General features: G+C 34.1%; 1 pseudogene; it reads left to right on the top strand.

Annotated features, from left to right (window-relative positions):
• Positions 1-511: 511 nt before the first annotated feature.
• On the top strand, positions 512-18,799 carry LOC130232706 (ankyrin repeat and SOCS box protein 7-like; annotated as a pseudogene).
• Positions 18,800-19,001: the final 202 nt, after the last annotated feature.

The raw sequence follows: 19,001 nt of genomic DNA, 5'->3' as shown, positions 1-19,001 counted from the left end.
TATATATATATATATATATATATATATATATATATATATATATATATATATATATATATGTATGTATGTATGTATGTATGTATATATATTATATATATGTATATATAGTCTGTTAAACATCACTCTGTACATTTTTTTAAAGAATATGAAGTTTTATATTTATATAATATAATAATTTAATTTCAGAATCTTTATTTATATTCTTTTATATATATATATTTATATATATTTATATATATACTTAGCAAATTAATGAAAAAATGCTCTAAACTGGTGTAATCAGTATTAGTAAATACTCATTGTTAGCATGAGTCTGAAACACGACAGTCTGTTTGTGTGATCAGTCAGATGGTGATTGAGAAAAGTTTTGAAAACTGCTGTTTTTTGCACTCTAATATAACTTTGCATGTCGAAACGTCCCTTGATTAACAGTGATGAGCTTTCCAGTTGTTTCTCTTCATCGTGTTTGTGTGTGCAGGGACACAGGAGCGTCTGGCCGGCCGTACTGCGCGATGTGACAGGATGCTGAACCATCACTGCAGAAGGAACCCAGAGCTGCAGGAGGAGCTGCAGATCCAGGCAGCGGTAGCGGCAGGCGATGTTTAACACCGTCCGCAAGATGCTGGAGCAGGGCTACTCGCCCAAGATCAGAGACGCCAACGGCTGGACGCTGCTGCACTTCTCTGCAGCAAAGGGCAAGGAGCGCTGCGTGCGTGTCTTCCTCGAGCACGGAGGTAAAGTCTTTCATTGAAGCATTCAGTGTGACTTTTAAAGTATGTTAATTGAAACATTCATCATCATAAGGACTTCCTAAGGTCACTCAGGCATTTTGTTATTGTCCCTATTTCCACAAAACAAATAATAGGCAAAATGTACAAGCTTCTGTTTTCTGAAGTGATGGCTTTTTAATAACCAAACATTTGAAAAGTCATTGAACAAGAACAAAAAGGCATTTCAGTTCCAGTCAGTGGATTAATATGTTTTTTTTTTTATTAGCATTGACATACGCAAGTAATTTTCTAGTTTGAATGATACAAAATCATAATAATTTTAAAAATATTTTCATTTTATTTTGAATGTAGTTTTTATGTTTTCTGCCTTTTGTTTCAGTTTTGCTTGTTTAAGGTAAACTTAATGAATATTGGAAATATAGCTTTTGCCTCCAACTAGAATAAACAAGTTGAATTTTGAATACGTTTTAGTGAACTCAAATTCCCTTTGATTAGGCACTACTTACAGTGAAGTCAGAATTATTAGCCCCCCCCCTTTGAATTTTTTTGTAAGTATTTCCCAAATTATGTTTTACAGAGCAAGGAAATTTTCACAGTATGTCTGATAATATTTTTTCTTCTGAAGAAAGTCTTATTTGTTTTATTTCGGCTAGAATAAAAGCAGTTTTTAATTTTCTAAGGTCAATGGTTTAAGGTTAACATTTAAGCTCAATATTATTAGCCCCTTTAAGCTTTTTTTTTCAATAGTCTACAGAACAAACCATCGTTATACAATAACTTGCCTAATTACCCTAACCTGCCTAGTTAACCTAATTAACCTAGTTAAGCCTTTAAATGTCACTTTAAGCTGTATAGAAGTGTCTTGAAAAATATCTAGTCAAATATTAATTTCTGTCATCGTGGCAAATATTAAATCAATCTTTAACTTAAATTAAGTTATTAGAGATGAGTTATTAAAACTATTAGGTTCAGTAATGTGTGAAAAAAATCTTCTCTCCGTTAACAGAATTGGGGAAAAAAATAAACAGGGGGCTAATAATTCAGGGGGGCTTATAATTCTGACCTACAGCCATATCACCCTGCAGCCCAAGACCGGCCACTCGCTGAAGCTAAGCAGGGCTGAGCCTGGTTAGTACCTGGATGGGAGACTGCATGGGAAAACTAGGTAGCTGTTGGAAGTGGTGTTAGTGAGGCCAGCAGGGGGTGCTCAACCTGCGGTCTGAGTCCTAATGCCCCAGTAAAGTGAAAGGGACACTATACTGTCAGTGAGCGCTGTCTTTCAGATGAGATGTTAAATCAAGGTCTGACTCTCTGGTCATTAAAAATCCCATGGCACTTCTCATGAAGAGTGTCCTGGCCAAATTTCCTCTATCAGCCCTTACCAATCATCCCCATTCGCTGAATTGGCTCTAGCACTCCACTCCATCATTAGCTATGTGGTAAGCACACTGGCACTGTTGTCCTGTGTCTGCTGTCGCATCATTCAAGTGGATGCTGCACACTGGTGGTGGTGTGGAGAGACCCCCCTCATGATTGTGAAGCACTTTGGGTGTATGGCCATACACAATAAATGCGCTAAATAAATAAACATATCACTACTTAATTGTATCTGTGATTCCTCACATATAATTATGATTTCACAATGATCAAGTACTTTTTCTCAGTAGCACAATCCTGAAATCCAGTTTATAATTGTGCCTGCGGGGATGTATTATGTAATTAGCTTTCCAATCTCTTCTGGTCATCTATTATGCTTTTACAGTCATACTGGACTGGTGTTAAACTGGTACTATCATAGACATAAGGGTTGCCAAGGGTTCATATTTGTACATTAAAGGTACATACAGTTGACGTCTTAATTATTAGCCCCTCTTTGAATTTTTTTCTTTTTTAAGTATTTCCCAATGACAGAGCAATGAAATTTTCACAGTATTTCGTATTATATATTTTTTTTCTTCTGCAGAAAGTCTTAATTATTTTATTTTGGCTAGAATAAAAGCAGTTTTTATTTTTTAAAACCATTTTAGGATCAAAATTAATAGCCCCGTCAAGCTATTTATTTTTTTTGATAGTCTACAGAACAAACCATTGTTATGCAATAACTTGCCTAATTACCCTAACCTGCCTAGTTAACCTAGTTAAGTCTTTAAATGTCACTTTAAGCTGTACAGAAGTGTCCTGAAAAATATCTAGTCAAATATTATTTACTGTCATCATGGCAAAGATAAATAAATCAATTATTAGAGATGAGTTATTAAAACTATTATGTTTAGAATTGTGTTGACAAAATCTGCTCTCCGTTAGCCAGAAATTGGGGAAAAAAATAAACAGGGGGGCTAATAATTCATGGGGGCTAATAATTCTGACTTCACTGTATATGTGGCCTAAAAATTTAAAAAGGTACTGTTTAGCTACTAATATATCCCTTAAAGGTGTCAATGTGGACCATTTATGTACAAATGTGTATCTTTGAAAACGTACCGCTGCAGTGGCAGCTTTTGGACCTTTATTTCTGAGAACGTATGCTCATGGAGAGGTGTAGTAATGCATGCATCACGATAGGGGGGCGCAATAAAACTGACTATTTTTGTCAAAACTGCCGTTAGTGTGATCTACTGTGCAGTTGCATTGCATTATCTGCTGATTGAGGTTCAGATACGTTTTGTCAAAATCAGTGGGTGTAAACAGAGATACCATAATAAATGTCAATTCAATACAATTCAAATTGCTTATTGGCATGACTGTAAATGATACAATAGTGCCAAAGCTTGAAATAGGAGGACAAATCTAAACTACAATAACCTAATCAAATAAAGATAAAGAAACAAAATATCATAATTTAAACTGAAATAAACAATGTAGAAATAAGAACAGTGAACATTTCAGGTCACTGTGGTAGACAGTAGGGAGCATAACAGTAATACTAACACATAAATGAGTGTAAATATCACTATATGTGCTTTTGATTACAATTTTTAGTAACATTATGCAAATAAGCGCTGCATTCATAGTGTGCATATTTGCTAGCCAATTCATGTATCAGCGTCTTTTTTACTTATTATATTGATGTACTAAGGCTCATGTAGACTGCAATATCAAGGAATTTTAAAATAGTATTTTTTATGTCTAGACAAGTAAGTCAAAGTCAATTCATCACATGGACAGGACATACAGAGAATCGGAATTGCGTTACTCTCAGACCCTGAGTGCTCAACAGATCATATTAATGCAAAGAGTAAAATTTAAAAAGAATACACTCAATACAATTACACACATGATATAATCTAAAAATATGAAGAAAATAAAAAATTGTAAACGATACAATTACATTTTAAGGGCACATGGCAAGGAGTGCAGAACAGTATATAGTGCAAAAAGTACAGTAAAATGCAAAACTGTATAAAGAGCAAAAAGCTTGCATGATAAAGGGACAGTGTCTTAGTAATATACAGGGGAGGTAGTATGAGCTAAATAGGCAGTCCAATGTTACGCAAAAAAGACCGATGCAGATGTATGAGTATGTGTGTTTACATGTGTGTCAGAGTAATTGTTCAAGTGATTGAACAAGTTATGTTCAGTTTAATATATTTTCACCAATTTCATTTAAACTATAAAGGATTATCACAAGGGCAATTAATAAAGGTGCACACAAAGTCCTTATCTAGTAATGCACCACTGGAAATCAATTGGAAACAAAGTTGCATTTTAGCTAACTAATTACCATGCACCATAATTGTGCTGAGCAACATTTAGTGGTCTTTGTTTCGCTGACTTTCCATATTAGATACTAGGTATTAGGTAATATACATATTAGGTATAAGGTAATTTATTCACATTCAAATGTTAAACTAATTAAAAATCTAATAATAATTAATAATAATTATTATTATTATTATTATTGTTATTTAAATGTCCATTGTTATATTTTATAATATAATACTATATATTTTACTATAATACTAATAATATTTTTCTGCAATAGATTTTGCGATATGAATACAGTTTTCACAAGATTTGAATAACACTATTTGACAGTTTCTAGGGAGTTTAACAGTATTCAGGTACAGAAATTGAATAATCACAATACAAAATGGCATTTCCTACTTTGCTTTGTCTTGATCTAAGAATTTTAGATACTGAACTAGAAACAAGTAAAAATATTGTGTTGTTTTTTTGTTTTCAACTTGCAGAGGAAATAAATCAAAATAAATAAGTCAAAAGATGTCAGTTTTTCCTTATAACAAGTAAAATTAGCTGCTAGAGGGGTAAGAAGATTTTGCTTTGAAATGTAGAATTTTTTTTGGCATAAATCATACAAATTTAGTGTAAATACAGAAATTAAATACAATTCTGTAGCTCCTGGTCAACTATAATTCACACTCAACATTGCATATCTTGCGTTGTGACTATTGAAAGTGCATACAATCCGATATCAATGCTGAAACAATATAATAATAATAATAATAATGCATTTTATTTAAAGGCGCCTTTCATGACACTCAAGGTCACCGTACAGAACAGCTAGAACAATCAGTTCAAATAAAAACACAATAAAATCAATAAAAATACAATACAAACTTATTAAAAAATGCAGTCGGGTTAAAGAGAATATGCTGTTCTAAACAGATGTGTTTTGAGTTTGGATTTAAATTGGAAAGAGAGTCTAAATTACGGAGATCAGAGGAAGTGAATTCCAAAGCTGAGGAGCAGAGTGGCTGAAGGCTCTGTTCCCCATGGTGACAAGGCGGACAGAGGGAACAGTGAGGTGAATGGAAGAAGACCTGAGTGTTATATATATGTTATATATATTGTGCAGCCCTAGCATTACTTATAATATGCTTATTTAATTTGTCCAGTTTCACATGGCAATTTATAATGTTAGAATTTTAAATATTTTCATTGTCCCAAAATGCTTCCATGTCCCAAAGAAGTAATATAAATCATGCAATTTCTATGTTTAGGGCCGAATAAATATTTCTTTTTTTCCTCTCTTTTTTTTCCATTTTAAACCAGACTAGTAAAAAAAAGATTATTTTATTATATTAATAATAAGAACAGCAGTAATATGTTATATATGCTTATTTAACTTATCCAATTTACCCTGCATTTTAATGTTACGACTTAACCTTTTTTTTTTTGTATGTTCCGTGTCCCAAAAGGCTTCAATGTCCCCAAAAAAGGTCATATAATCATAGCATTTATATTTTTAGGCGTAATAAATATGTAATTCTACATCTTTTTGTTTTCAGTACAATCATTTTCGTTTAATCAGTCTAGTCATGTTATCTCCCTCCTCTTGTCCTCCTCAGCGGATCCCACGTGAAGGACTTCATCGGAGGCTTCACCGCTCTGCATTACGCTGCCATGCACGGCCGTGCCGCATCGCCCGCCCTCATGCTGGAGTCTGAGTACCGCAGCGACATCATTCAAACGCCAAGAGCAACGACGGCTGGACACCTCTGCATGTGGCAGCTCATTACGGCCGCGACTCCTTGTGCGTCTTCTCCTGGAGTTCAAAGCTGAGGTGGATCCTCTTAGCGACAAAGGCACCACGCCGCTCCAGCTCGCCATCATCCGCGAACGCTCCAGCTGCGTGCGCATCCTGCTGGACCACAACGCTAACATCGACATCCAGAATGGCTTCTGCGCGCTACGCCGTCATTAAGGGCAACCACTCCTACTGCCGCATGTTCCGCAGCGCGGGGCGACACTACCTGGGCCGGCTGGAGGACGGACAGACACCCGCTGCACCTGTCGGCCTCAGAGACGATGTGCAGTGGCGCAGATGCTCTACACGTACGGAGCGGACACCAACATGAGGAACTACGAGGGCCAGACACCGGTCGCTGTTTCTATTAGCATGTCTGGCACAAGCCGGCCCTGTCTGGACTTCCTGCAGGAGGTCACAAGTAAGTTCATCTTAAGTTTAATAAGATTTTATTAATCTCACCAGGGACAATTAATTAGGGCAGTAGCATCGTGACACAACCCAAAAAAATATAGAAAAGGATATTAAAAACAATGCCAGCATGTAGGGGTGGCGATATGACCTAATAATTAATATCACGGTATTTTTCATCTTTTGGACGGTGACGGTATAATATCATGGTATTACTTTAAATAGCAAAATAATATACATCTCAAGGTATAGACGGACAAAAGAAAGTCTCACATTCTATCACTCTTTAAAAGTTTCGGTTTTGGGTCATTGTAAATGCTCAGTCTCGTTAGAGCTGATCTTCAATTCTCTGTGTTTCTGGAATAAAGCAGGCGAGTCAGCCGCACCCAATTTACGAGCAGACACAGCAGGATTCTCGCGATGACCACCAGCGCAACTCTGCTCTTTGTTATGAGCTGTAGTTTCAGTGTCAAACTTAGTAAAGGCGAGTTTCTTTGGCGATGATGTCTACGTATTAGACTTATATTTAGCGGACATTTGCGCTGAACATTGCGTGTGAATGCAACGCATCGAGATTCAGGCACCTTCTCCGAAACACTCGACTTGATCTCAGCTGGCGGATCAACATTTACCTCATGTCATGATCGCTGTCATCTGCGCCATTATTTATTATAACTTTGGGTGCGGTTTGCAAACCTGTGCACTTTTCACTCTTAGCCGTTTGCATTTCCTGCAGTAACAAAAGCTCCCTGTTATCTGACAGCGGGAAGCGTTGAGTGATGACAGCTGAATATGAACCAATACAGCGGCAGGGTTAGAGCGCTTCAGCAAGTTTTTAGAGAAATCAAATCAGATTGCACTACACCATTATATTCAGACACACAAACTGCTCCCAAATATATTATGAGGGCGCAGAGATAACATTTCAGGGCGCTCATAGCGACCAAAATGGTTGCAATTTCGAGACCTGTAGTATAAGGACATGTATTCAGAGCACAACTGAACGTTGAAGAAAATTGAATGCCTATTATTAGAATTAGCTATTATTGATGTAAATGCAGCCGTTCAAGGCGCATAATTGATTTATTACGGTATTGACGGTATAGAAATCCATGTCGTGGCGCAATGTCACACCGGTGATGACTATGACACCGGGGTGTACCGCCACCCCCTACCAGCATGCTTATAATCACTTCGAACATATAATAATATTACTAACAAAACAAAAAACACACATTAAAAATTAAGGCATGCTGCAATTGCCCTGTGAAAATAGAGCATTAGTGAACCCTTGAACGGCAGCAACACTACAACTATCTCCACCAATGTTGTGTGTTGGTTTGCGCTTGCTTTTGTTCTACACCTACTATGCACATGCCAAGGTTATTTAGCAAATGAAACTAAGACTAAATCTAATGGTCTAAGACATTTTTGTTAACTGAAATAAATAACAAGTATTAAACATAAATAATCGTGTTCAGATTTAGTAAACACTCATTCTGTGGTGGAAAATCTCACCTGTGGCAGTTTATAGGCCTGTAGGAGCACATGCAGGAGGTCACAGGTAGGTTCATTTTTAAGTTGAAGTTGAACAGCTTTATTAATTGCACCAGGGGTAATTAAATTAGGGCAGTAGCATCATGAAACACCAAAACAAAAATCACACTAAAAAACACAATAATGAATATTACAGATCACATCCCAGCATGCTTCATACTAACTTCAAAATATAATAATATCATGGCTTTTAAGTTGTTTACATGATGACGTTGTAGCCCAATACAGAAGTTTTTATTTGATGTTTTAAAAAAAGGTCATGTTTAACAACAATGTTTTCAAATTATCCACGTTTGCAAATTTTTTAAAACAGCCATTCAAAAATGTCTGTCTTTCCTACTAACAATTGAGCACTGTTGTTGAGCATTTTCTTAAACACCGCTTGTGTATATATATATATATATATATATATATATATATATATATATATATTATATATATATATATATATAATATATATATATATATATATATATATATATATTTATTATTTATTTATTTATTATTTATTAAAGGTCTTTAAAAGTCGTTAGGTTTTATTATATTTATTACAAAAGGCAATAGGTTTTATTACATTTATATGGGTGTCTTTTTCAAAAATTGTTTGATTTTTAATTTAGAAAGATTGTTTCTCATTAGATTAAAATTAGTTAGATTAATTCGATTGTAATTTTTTAAGTCAAATGTGAAGTTGTAAAAGTTTGCAAAAAATTAAGCCTTGGCATTAAATTAAAACCATTGCAAAATTAAAACAATTGCAAAAAATTAAGCCTTGGCAAACCATGCATTTAAGCTTTTCAATTTTTTTGTTAAACACGACACTCAAACACAAAGCATTATCAAGCACTTTCAAAATGTTCTTGTTTTTATTTATATATATATATATATATATATATATATATATATATATATATATATATATATATATATATATAATATATATATATATATATATATATATATATATATAGATATATATATATATTATATATATATATATATAATATATATATATATATATATAGCAAGTACACACGCGCCGCACAAACATGCATACAGAGCCAGGCAAAATTTGGGGTCAGTAGGATTTTAAATGTTTTAAAATAAGGCTTCTCCTGCTCCCCAGGCTTCATTTATTTAATCAAAAATACTGTGAAAATTTGTAAAGTTATGAAATATTATTGCACTATAAAATAACTGTTCAAAGTAGTTTATCATTTAATTAATCATTTATTCCAGTGATTTAAAGAAAAATTTTCAGCTTCATTACTCCAGTCTTCAGTCACATAATCCTTCAGAAATCACTCTAATATTAATTATTATTGTTATTATTATATTATTATTAATGGTGATAGTAATAAAGCAATAATGACTGGAGTAATAATTTCATTGAAACTACGTAAAATAAGTAATAAATAAATTTAATAAGTATTTAACCTTTTTTTTTTTTACATTTAATAAATGCCAGCTTGATTAACAGAATAAATCTATTTAATTATATAAAAAAATAAACTGACCCTAAACTTTGACCAGTAGTGTATTAATGCTAAAATTATATATATAATACCACAGAATTGTATTTAATTACTGTACTTATACTGAATATATACAAGTTATGCAAAAAAAAATGTTTTCTTACTTAGAATTTCTCTCTTATTTCTAGTCCAATTATTTACATTTCAAAGCAAAAACAAGATTATTTTACGTAACCCACTGGCTTTTCATTTCACAGGTTTTAAGGAAAACTCAAAATTTTGACTTGTATCTTCTCAAGTTGAAAACAAAACAATATTTATACTTGATATTTGAAGATTTTTAGACATTGTACAAGAAATGAGACAAAGTTAAAAAAAAAAAAAATGTTTAATCTCTGTACCTGAGTACTGTTAGGCTTCCCAGAAAACAGATAGTCAGATAGTGCTCTTCATACTATCTTGTGAAACTGTGTTCATATAGCAATATTATCACAGAAAAATAAAATACCCGCAATATCAGATATTTTCAATAACCTGCAGCCTATTATATATTTATTTAGTTAGTTTTTTAAGCATGATTGTTTCTAATTCAAACTTTTTAGATTCTATTTAAAAGTCAAATGTGAAGCTGTAAAACTCTTACTAATTATAATTATCTTAACAACAATAATAAAAAATGTAGTCTTGGCACGCTGCACATTTTAAGCTTTACCATTTTTGGGTTACGCACCGGCCTTCGTTCATACTACAACCATGAAAGAGCTCCAATCAATTCAAACCCGACGCATCATCAAAAACCCTTGGCTTGATAACAACAGTCTGATCATCAAAGGAGCTCAGATTCCCTCTGTCCTCCACAAATCTGTCAGATCAGTTGGAGATCAGCGGACGTTCTCTGTGGATCTGTAAGTTGAGCGATGGCGAACGGCATTATGATCTCCGTCCCCCACGCAGAACAATCGTCCGTCTGAGAAAAGCGAGCCGTGTTACCTGAAGCACTAATGATCGAGCGCAACAATGGCCACATTCCTTCAACTTTGATATCACCATATCAAAGCCACCTGTCGCTGCAGCGCACTGTCGACATATTCAAACCGATCCCGTTTCACCTCGATTATTGATTAAAAAGGCATGACTTCATGTCTGAGAGATCTCTGGGATTTTATTTGTTTCTGCCGTCACCTGTAGTGGACACTTAGGTCATCATTTACAGTATTAACAAAAACATTAACTAACTACTAGATTAAAACCCATGTGAACTGGAGGTTACTGAGACTTTTATGCAGGGTTCATACGGTCATGGAAAACCTGGAGAAGTCATGGAATTTTGACATGGCATTTTCCAGGCCCGGAAAAGTTTTGGAAAAGCAGAAAAACCTACAAAGTTTTGGAAAAGTCATGGAAATTAGTTTAACAAATATCTGTATAGTTGAATTAGGGCTGCGTGATATTGGAAAAATCTGACATTACCATGTTTTGTATTTCTGTGATGTATATTGCAATGTGAATACAATTTCACCAGATGATTTACAGGGTTATTTGGATTGATTGGGGGGATTTTGTAGAGGAGTGAATCTCGAATAATATATAACAAATAAATTACATGCATAGATAAATAAAATATAGTTAAGACAAAAGTGAGTTCTAGTTTTCAGGTATTCACTATTCAGGTACAGATCTTAAATAATCAACCCTGCATAGTCTTCATTGTATATTATTTAATCTTTATTAAAGTTACAAAACATTTCTTGTGGCGGATGTTTTAAAATTTGAAGTATTGAAATGTTCACACAGTCACAGGCCTTAAAGGAACGGTTTACTCAAAAGATTAAAGTGTACTCTTTATTTACTCAAACTTCACTTGTTTCAACACTATAGGAGTTATTCAATTATATTCTGTTTGTGTTCATTAAAAAAAAGGAAACGCAAATGTTTGAAACAAGTGAAGGGTGTAATGAAAATTGATAACAAATTATTGGATGAGCTATCTCTTTGAAAATGCATGTAGATGATAAACCTTTACTCCATTATGATTAAACTATATTAAACTCCCTTATATTAAACTAATCCCAATCTATATTTAATCTATTCAATCTATATTTAATCTATTCAATCTATATTTAATCTATTTAATCTATATTAAACAATAATCCCAGCTGCATATCCTGCGATATCAATGCTGAAACGATTTATTGTGCAGCCCAACTCTTGAATATAGGTTACTTTTCTTTACTTTTCTGTCCTTGGCCAATAACTTGCTCTCACATTGTTAGTGGTGTGTAAGCATTATCAAAATCAATTTTAAAACAAATTAATTTAAGAACAAATTTTAAAAAATAGATTGTTGCGTGCTCTATCATATGCTGTAATAAATGTTTTTTCTTATTATTTACCATGTATATGTAGACAATACATGAAACATTACGTCATGAAAATGTATTTGAAAATTCTGGAAAAGTCTTGGAATTTTAGTAGTAAAATGTGTATGAACCCTGTTTATGTCAGAATTTCTGCATCCCAAATCACCTACTTATTATGGTTGCACAATATTGGAAAGATCTAACATTATTATATTTTGTTGTCCTGCGATGTACAGTTGAAGTCAAAATGATTTGCCCTCCTGTAATATTAAATTTTTTCAATTATTTCCCAAATGATGTTTAACAGAGCAAGGAATTTTTTTCACAGTATTTCCTATAAAATATTCTATATTTGTTTTATTTCGGATAGAATAAAAGCAGTTTTTAATAAAAAAAAATGATTTTAAGGTCAATATTATTAGCTCCCTTGAGTAATATTTGTTTCAGTTGTCTACAGAACAATACTAGTGTCTTGAAAAATATCTAGTCTAATATTATTTACTGTCATCATGGCAAAGATTAAATAAATCAGTAATTAGAAATTACTTATTAAAACTATTATGTTTATGAATGTGTTGGTCGACGCCAATAGCCTAGTGGTTAGTGCGTTGACACATAGCACCAAGGTGCTCACGGCGACCCGAGTTCGATTTCCAGCTCGAGGTCCTTTGCCGACCCTTTCCCTATCTCTGCTCCCCACACTTTCCTGTCTGTAAAATCTCCACTATCCTATCCAAATAAAGGTAAAAATCCCTAAAAATAATTATATAAAAAAAAGAAATGTGTTGAACAATATGTTTCCATTAAACAGGAATTGGGGAAATAATATACAGGAGGGCTAATAATTCTGACTTCTTCTGTAGCAGGGCTGCACAACATTGGAAATATTTTACATTGCAATATTTTTTTTCCTCTGCAATATATATTGCAATTCAATTTCACCAGACGACTTGAATAACTATATTTGCAAAGTCATTACTTGGGATGATTTTGTAGGGGAGTAAAATTGAAATATGTTTCTATGTAATTTATTATATACATAAACTACAATGGAGCAAATATTAAAATGAAATAAACCGTGCTTCATTGTTTTCTGGAGAGAGCCATAGTATTCAGGTACAAAAATTGAATGATCAAATGTGAAATAGCACTGGATAGTCTTCACCTTATAAATAATTTAATAAAATTAATCTTTATGAAACTACTACAATGCTTTAAACTCTCTTCAAATGCTCACACATCACAGGCCCAAAAAACACATGCAGATGATCAACTTTCACTCTATTATGGTTCAGTTCTGCAGTGTCTCTACAAATCTTGTGTGTTTTGACCTGTGGTTTCTGGTCGTCTATAATCCTAACTCAACATTGCACGTGTTGTGATGTGACCATTGCGGAAGCACACTTTTTGATATCAATGCTCAAACAATATATTGCGCAGCCCTAATCTGTATATTGCGATATGAATACAATTTCACCAGTTGCCTTGAATATCTCTATTTGGAAAGTATGATAGTTTTAGATTAATCAATTTGATTCTGTATGGAAGAGCATCCATAAAATCTAATGAGCAGGTTGAAGCAGATTTTGAAAAAATAAAAACAATACAAACATAAAAATATTATAAAACAAAAAAAATCTGAAAAATTAGTTCTGTGTAATAATATATGTAATAACACAAGGAGAAAGTACTGAACTAAATGTATTTAATACTTTATAGAAAAATCTTTTTTGGTGATGACAGCTTAAAGACACCTCATATGGAGAATGAAGTCACACGCATTGCTCAGGTGTGACTTTAACAATGTGTAAAAATCTTGATGGTTCTGTGGGTACAATATTATTTTGCAATGAGGAAGGGCAGAGGGTTGCTGAAGAACTACTGAGAGATTTCAGCTGCTGTCTGGGCTTTCACTGCACTGTAAAAACCTTATGTGCTTTTTACTTTAAAAATAGTGGTAACCATATTGCACATAATATTTTAAGTAGATTTCAAAACTTGATTTTTTTATTTTTTTTTTAGCAAAAACCACCTGAATGAATCGTGAAAATTACTAAATTTTTTGAGTGATCGATGATGTTTTTAATATTATTAGTGAAATGTGCTTTTATAATTTACGCAAATCAACCACCATTTACTCATATTTCTTAATGAAAATTACACATTCATAAACCGTAAAATATATCATTTATAATGAAATACATTCACAATGCATTTTTGCCAATTGTCATTTTATTACATGTTCTACTGACAACAAAATGGTACATATCATTTGTTAAACAAATCTATTTGAAATTCACAGCAATGTTAAGCTCTGAAAAAAAAAGTTTTTTATCCATGTCATGGAAAAAAAAATTCTGTCGATTCAATTCACCTTTATTTGTATAGCGCTTATACAATGTAGATTGTGTCAAAGCAGCTTCACATAAAAGGTCACAGTAAATAGGAACAGTGTAGTTCAGTTTGTAGTATTTAAGTTCAGTTCAGTTCAGCTCAGTTCAGTGTGGTTTAATAATCACTACTGAGAGTCCAAATACTGAAGAGCAAATACAACGATGCGCAGCTCTAAAGATCCCGAACCTCAAGAGAAACCAGACTCAGTTGGGCACGACCATTTTAATTAAAGCACACAGGTAATTAGGCAATTCGTTGCACTTTATAACAGTGGTTTGTTCTGTAGACTATCGAAAACAAATACAGCTTAAAGGGGCTAATAATATTGACCTTAAAATGGTTTTAAAAAATGTAAACCTGCTTTTATTCTAGCCAAAATAAAACAAATAAGACTTTCTCCAGAAGAAAAAATATTATCAGACATACTGTGAAAATTTCCCTTTACTTACTGTGAAAAGTTCAGTTGAGCTCAGTTCAGTGTGGTTTAAAAATCACCACTGAGAGTCCAAATATTGAAGAGCAAATCCAACGATGCACAGCTCTACAGATCCCGAACCATGCAAGCCAGTGGCGACAGCGGAGAGGGAAAAAAAACTTCACTAATGGTGGAAGTGAAGAAAAAAAACCTTGAGAGAAACCAGGCTCAGTTGGGCACGATCATTTTAATTTCTCCGCTGGCCAAACGTCACGTGCAGAGCTGCAGTCTCAGTGGCGGAGGCTGGAAGCTGGCCTCAGCGAAGACTCGTCTGTCTCTGGAGCGTCACAGGAATCAGTCTCATGTTCTCCACTCTTCCATGACCACCACAGTAGCCACAGTAGTGTCGACTTTCTTTTGTAGGAATAGTCACATTTAGACAAAATCTGACAGAATTTGTGTATTGCATAATTAACCTAGTTAAGCCTTTAAATGTCACTTTAAGCTGTATAGAAGTGTCTTGAACATTATCTAGTCAAATATTATTTACTGTCATCATGGCAAAGATGAATAAATCAGTTATTAGAAATGAGTTATTAAAACTATTATGTTTAGAAATGTGTTGAAAAACAGAAATTGGGAAGGAGGGGAATAAACAGGGGGGCTAATAATTCTGACTTCAACTGTATATGCACCAGTATATTATGGTAGAACAACCTGAAGAAAATATATTAATGTAAAAGAGTGACAATGTCGCCTCACAGGAAGAAGGTTCACAGGCGTGCTGCTTGATGTTGCAAACTAATATATTTTAATTATATGATTCTGCTTTGTCTGTATAGTCTTGCAAACGCTTGTTTGTAGAGCAAGTAGGCGATTGAATTGGAAGTTCTGAAACAATCGTAAAAGCGAGCACGCATCCACTGCGTAAAACATATGCTGGATAAGTTGGCGGTTCATTCCACTGTGGTGACCTCTGATAAATAAAGGGACTGAGTCGAAGGAAAATGAATGAGAGACCTGTGATGATGTACTCATTTATGCTGAGCACTGGACTAGAAAAAAACTATAATTAGAAGAAGGGGTGGCAAAAATATCATAAGATGATTTTCGTTTCTTGGAAAATTATGATTCATGATGTTATCCTGATTCTTTATTATGTTGTTTTACTGTTTTACCATACATGTATATAGCAATTTAGCTGTAGCATTTAAGAAGTTGAATGAACAGACATAAAAAAAAATAATAATTTGTTGTTTTATTAGCATCAAATGGATGGTGGACCCAAAATTGTGTGTGTCTGTAGAGTTTGTTTTTTCTGTTTGTGTGTGTAGTTATGTAAGAGAGTGAGACTGCAGCTCTGCATAAGACGTTTGGCCAGCGGAGAAATTAAAATGATCGTGCCCAACTGAGCCTGGTTTCTCTCAAGGTTTTTTTCTTCACTTCCGCCATTAGTGAAGTTTTTTCCCTCTCCGCTGTCGCCACTAGCTTGCATGGTTCGGGATCTGTAGAGCTGCGCATCGTTGGATTTGCTCTTCAGTATTTGGACTCTCAGTAGTGATTATTAAACCACACTGAACTGAGCTCAACTGAACTGAACTTAAACACTATAAACTGAACTACACTGTTCCTATTTACTGTGACCTTTTATGTGAAGCTGCTTTGACACAATCTACATTGTATAAGCGCTATACAAATAAAGGTGAAGAGAGAGTGAATTAAGAAATTATTATACACATAAATCATTCAACTTTATGTTAGGGCTGCACAATATATAGTTTCAGCAATCAGCATCGAAATCGCCATGTGCGCATTCGCAATTGTCACATCCAAAAAAAATATGCAATGTCCAGTCTGGATTATAGTTGACCAGGAGCTCTGGAATTATATTAAATCACTGTATTTATATGGACTTTATATAATTTATGCAAATAAAATATTTCTTACTAGAATTTTTGTCTTTTTTTTTGTCAAAATATTTACTTTTCATAGCGAAAACACGATTATTTAAGTACCCCACAGGCAGATAAATTCCTTAAAACAAGCTAATTTTCTCTTATTTCTTCTGACAGTGAACACTAAACAATATTTTTTTACTTGGTCTAAGAATTTATTTTGATATTCGAACTAGAAATGAGACAAAACAAGACAGCAAGCATCTTTTGGGCATTGTAATTATTCAATTTCTGTACCTGAATACTGTTAGACTCCCCAGAAAACCGTCACATAGTGCTTTTCAAACCATCTTCTGAAACAGTGTTCATATCGAAAGATTATCGCAGAAAAAGAAAACATTGCAATATCACATTTTTTCCAATATCAGGCAGCCCTAATTTATGCAAGTAAGAACTAATCCTTTATAACCGCTGTGTTTTAGGGCAGCCCAGGACGCTGCAGGATCTGTGCAGGATAAAGATCCGGCAGTGCATCGGCCTGCAGAGCCTGAAGCTCCTGGAAGATCTGCCCATCGCCAAGGTCATGAAGGACTACCTAAAACACAGGTTCGACAACGTTTGACACAAGCCCACAAGACTCCTCCTGTAGGTTCCTTTAAGACTCTATGCAAACTCTTTTTCACTTCTACACACAAAAAAAGCTCTGGGAGCAGGCGCAGCGTTTTGTACAAACCCAGTGGAAATGATGCGGAGAAACGACTGCAATGGCAACGTTGATTCATTTCTTAACGTGCATGTTTGGAGAAATCCTTGACCTGTAAGAGAAGAAAAACACGGATGTTTGATTTGTACCAAAAACCTCCTTTTTTGTCCTTAAATCAACAAGTATTTTCTACTGTCTAAATTCTCCGAACGATAAAAAGCCTTTTAGACTAATTGGCGAACGTTTAACTCATATTTTTGGATGCATGCCATTTTTTTGTGTGCTCATGAATGTTCATTCATCCTTAATATTAAATTATTTAATCCAATTCGTTCGTATTAGAAGTAGTGTTGTCATGATATTGGAATTCGATGTCAATCGATACTTAAATTTTAAAATCGTCCATTTCCCGCTAACATTTGAGTGCTGTGGAGCACGTTCTTAAACAGCGCTGAATTGCCATTGTGTTCACGTGCTCAACAGAAATGACAATGTTTGGCCGTGAAGGTCATCAGTTCACCTAACTCACCGCTGTTTACGGAGAGTAACTACAGATACAGGGACACTGGAGCGTTTTAAAGCCGTGATTCATCAGTGGATTGCTCGTATGTCAGCTTATAGACAAACCAGCTGATCGACGTGACTTTGAAACGCTCCAGTGTCCCTGTATCTGTGTTTACACTCGGTGAGTTCGGTGAGGTGATGACCTTCACAGCCAATCACAGCCATTTCTGTTGAGCATGTGAACACAATGGCAATTCAGCGCTGTTTAAGAACTCGTATAAATGTTAGCGGGAAATGGACGTTATTTAAATTTCAGTATCGATTGGTACCGAATTCCAGTATCGTGACGACACTAATTAAAAGAAAGAGAAAAAACATACCAAAAACAAAAAAGAAATCCACCCCACAGGCTCTCCGTTTTTCTCAGCAAACGTTTTGTCCTTAATTAATGTTTAATTTTATATTTTTTTTTGTACACTACTTTTCTTTTTCCTTTTTTTTTTTTAAGTTGAGATTCAGTATCACAGGTGCTCACCTTTAGGTTTCATAATAAAGGTAAATTAAAATGTTCTAGACATAAGTGTACACACACACACACACACACACACACGCAGGAGATCATTAAACTTTATGTAAATAATTGTGTTATATGTACAGCAGATATTTTTAGACTATTTAAGCCACAAGCTTGTGTTATGAAAGTGTTTTGGTTGAGTGGTTTTGTGTTTTTCATGTGACTGTCAAGGGCTTTGATGTGGAAACAACGTCCAGATAATTATATACAACAGCTATTTTATTTGACCATCATTTGTTTCAGTTAAAAAAAAAGAACATTGTTAGTTATGGGCATGGAAAATCTCTTAAAAGCAGCAACTTAATGTTTTTTTTCTTTCATTTTATAGTATATATTGAGTTGAAATGCACTTAATTTCTTTTGCAACATTTGATAAATGCTTCTGCATAGCAATAAAGGGATAGCTCACCCCAAAATAAATGTCAATTTATTAACACTCAAGTGGTTTCAACCCTTTATGAGTTTGTTTATACTGTTGGACTCTAAAACTATAT

This window comes from Danio aesculapii, chromosome 7 (genome assembly GCF_903798145.1).
Source record: "Danio aesculapii chromosome 7, fDanAes4.1, whole genome shotgun sequence".
In the NCBI taxonomy this organism is placed as follows: Eukaryota; Metazoa; Chordata; class Actinopteri; order Cypriniformes; family Danionidae; genus Danio; species Danio aesculapii.
Note: the sequence above shows the minus strand (reverse complement) of the source record. Positions and strands in the feature narration are given on the sequence as shown.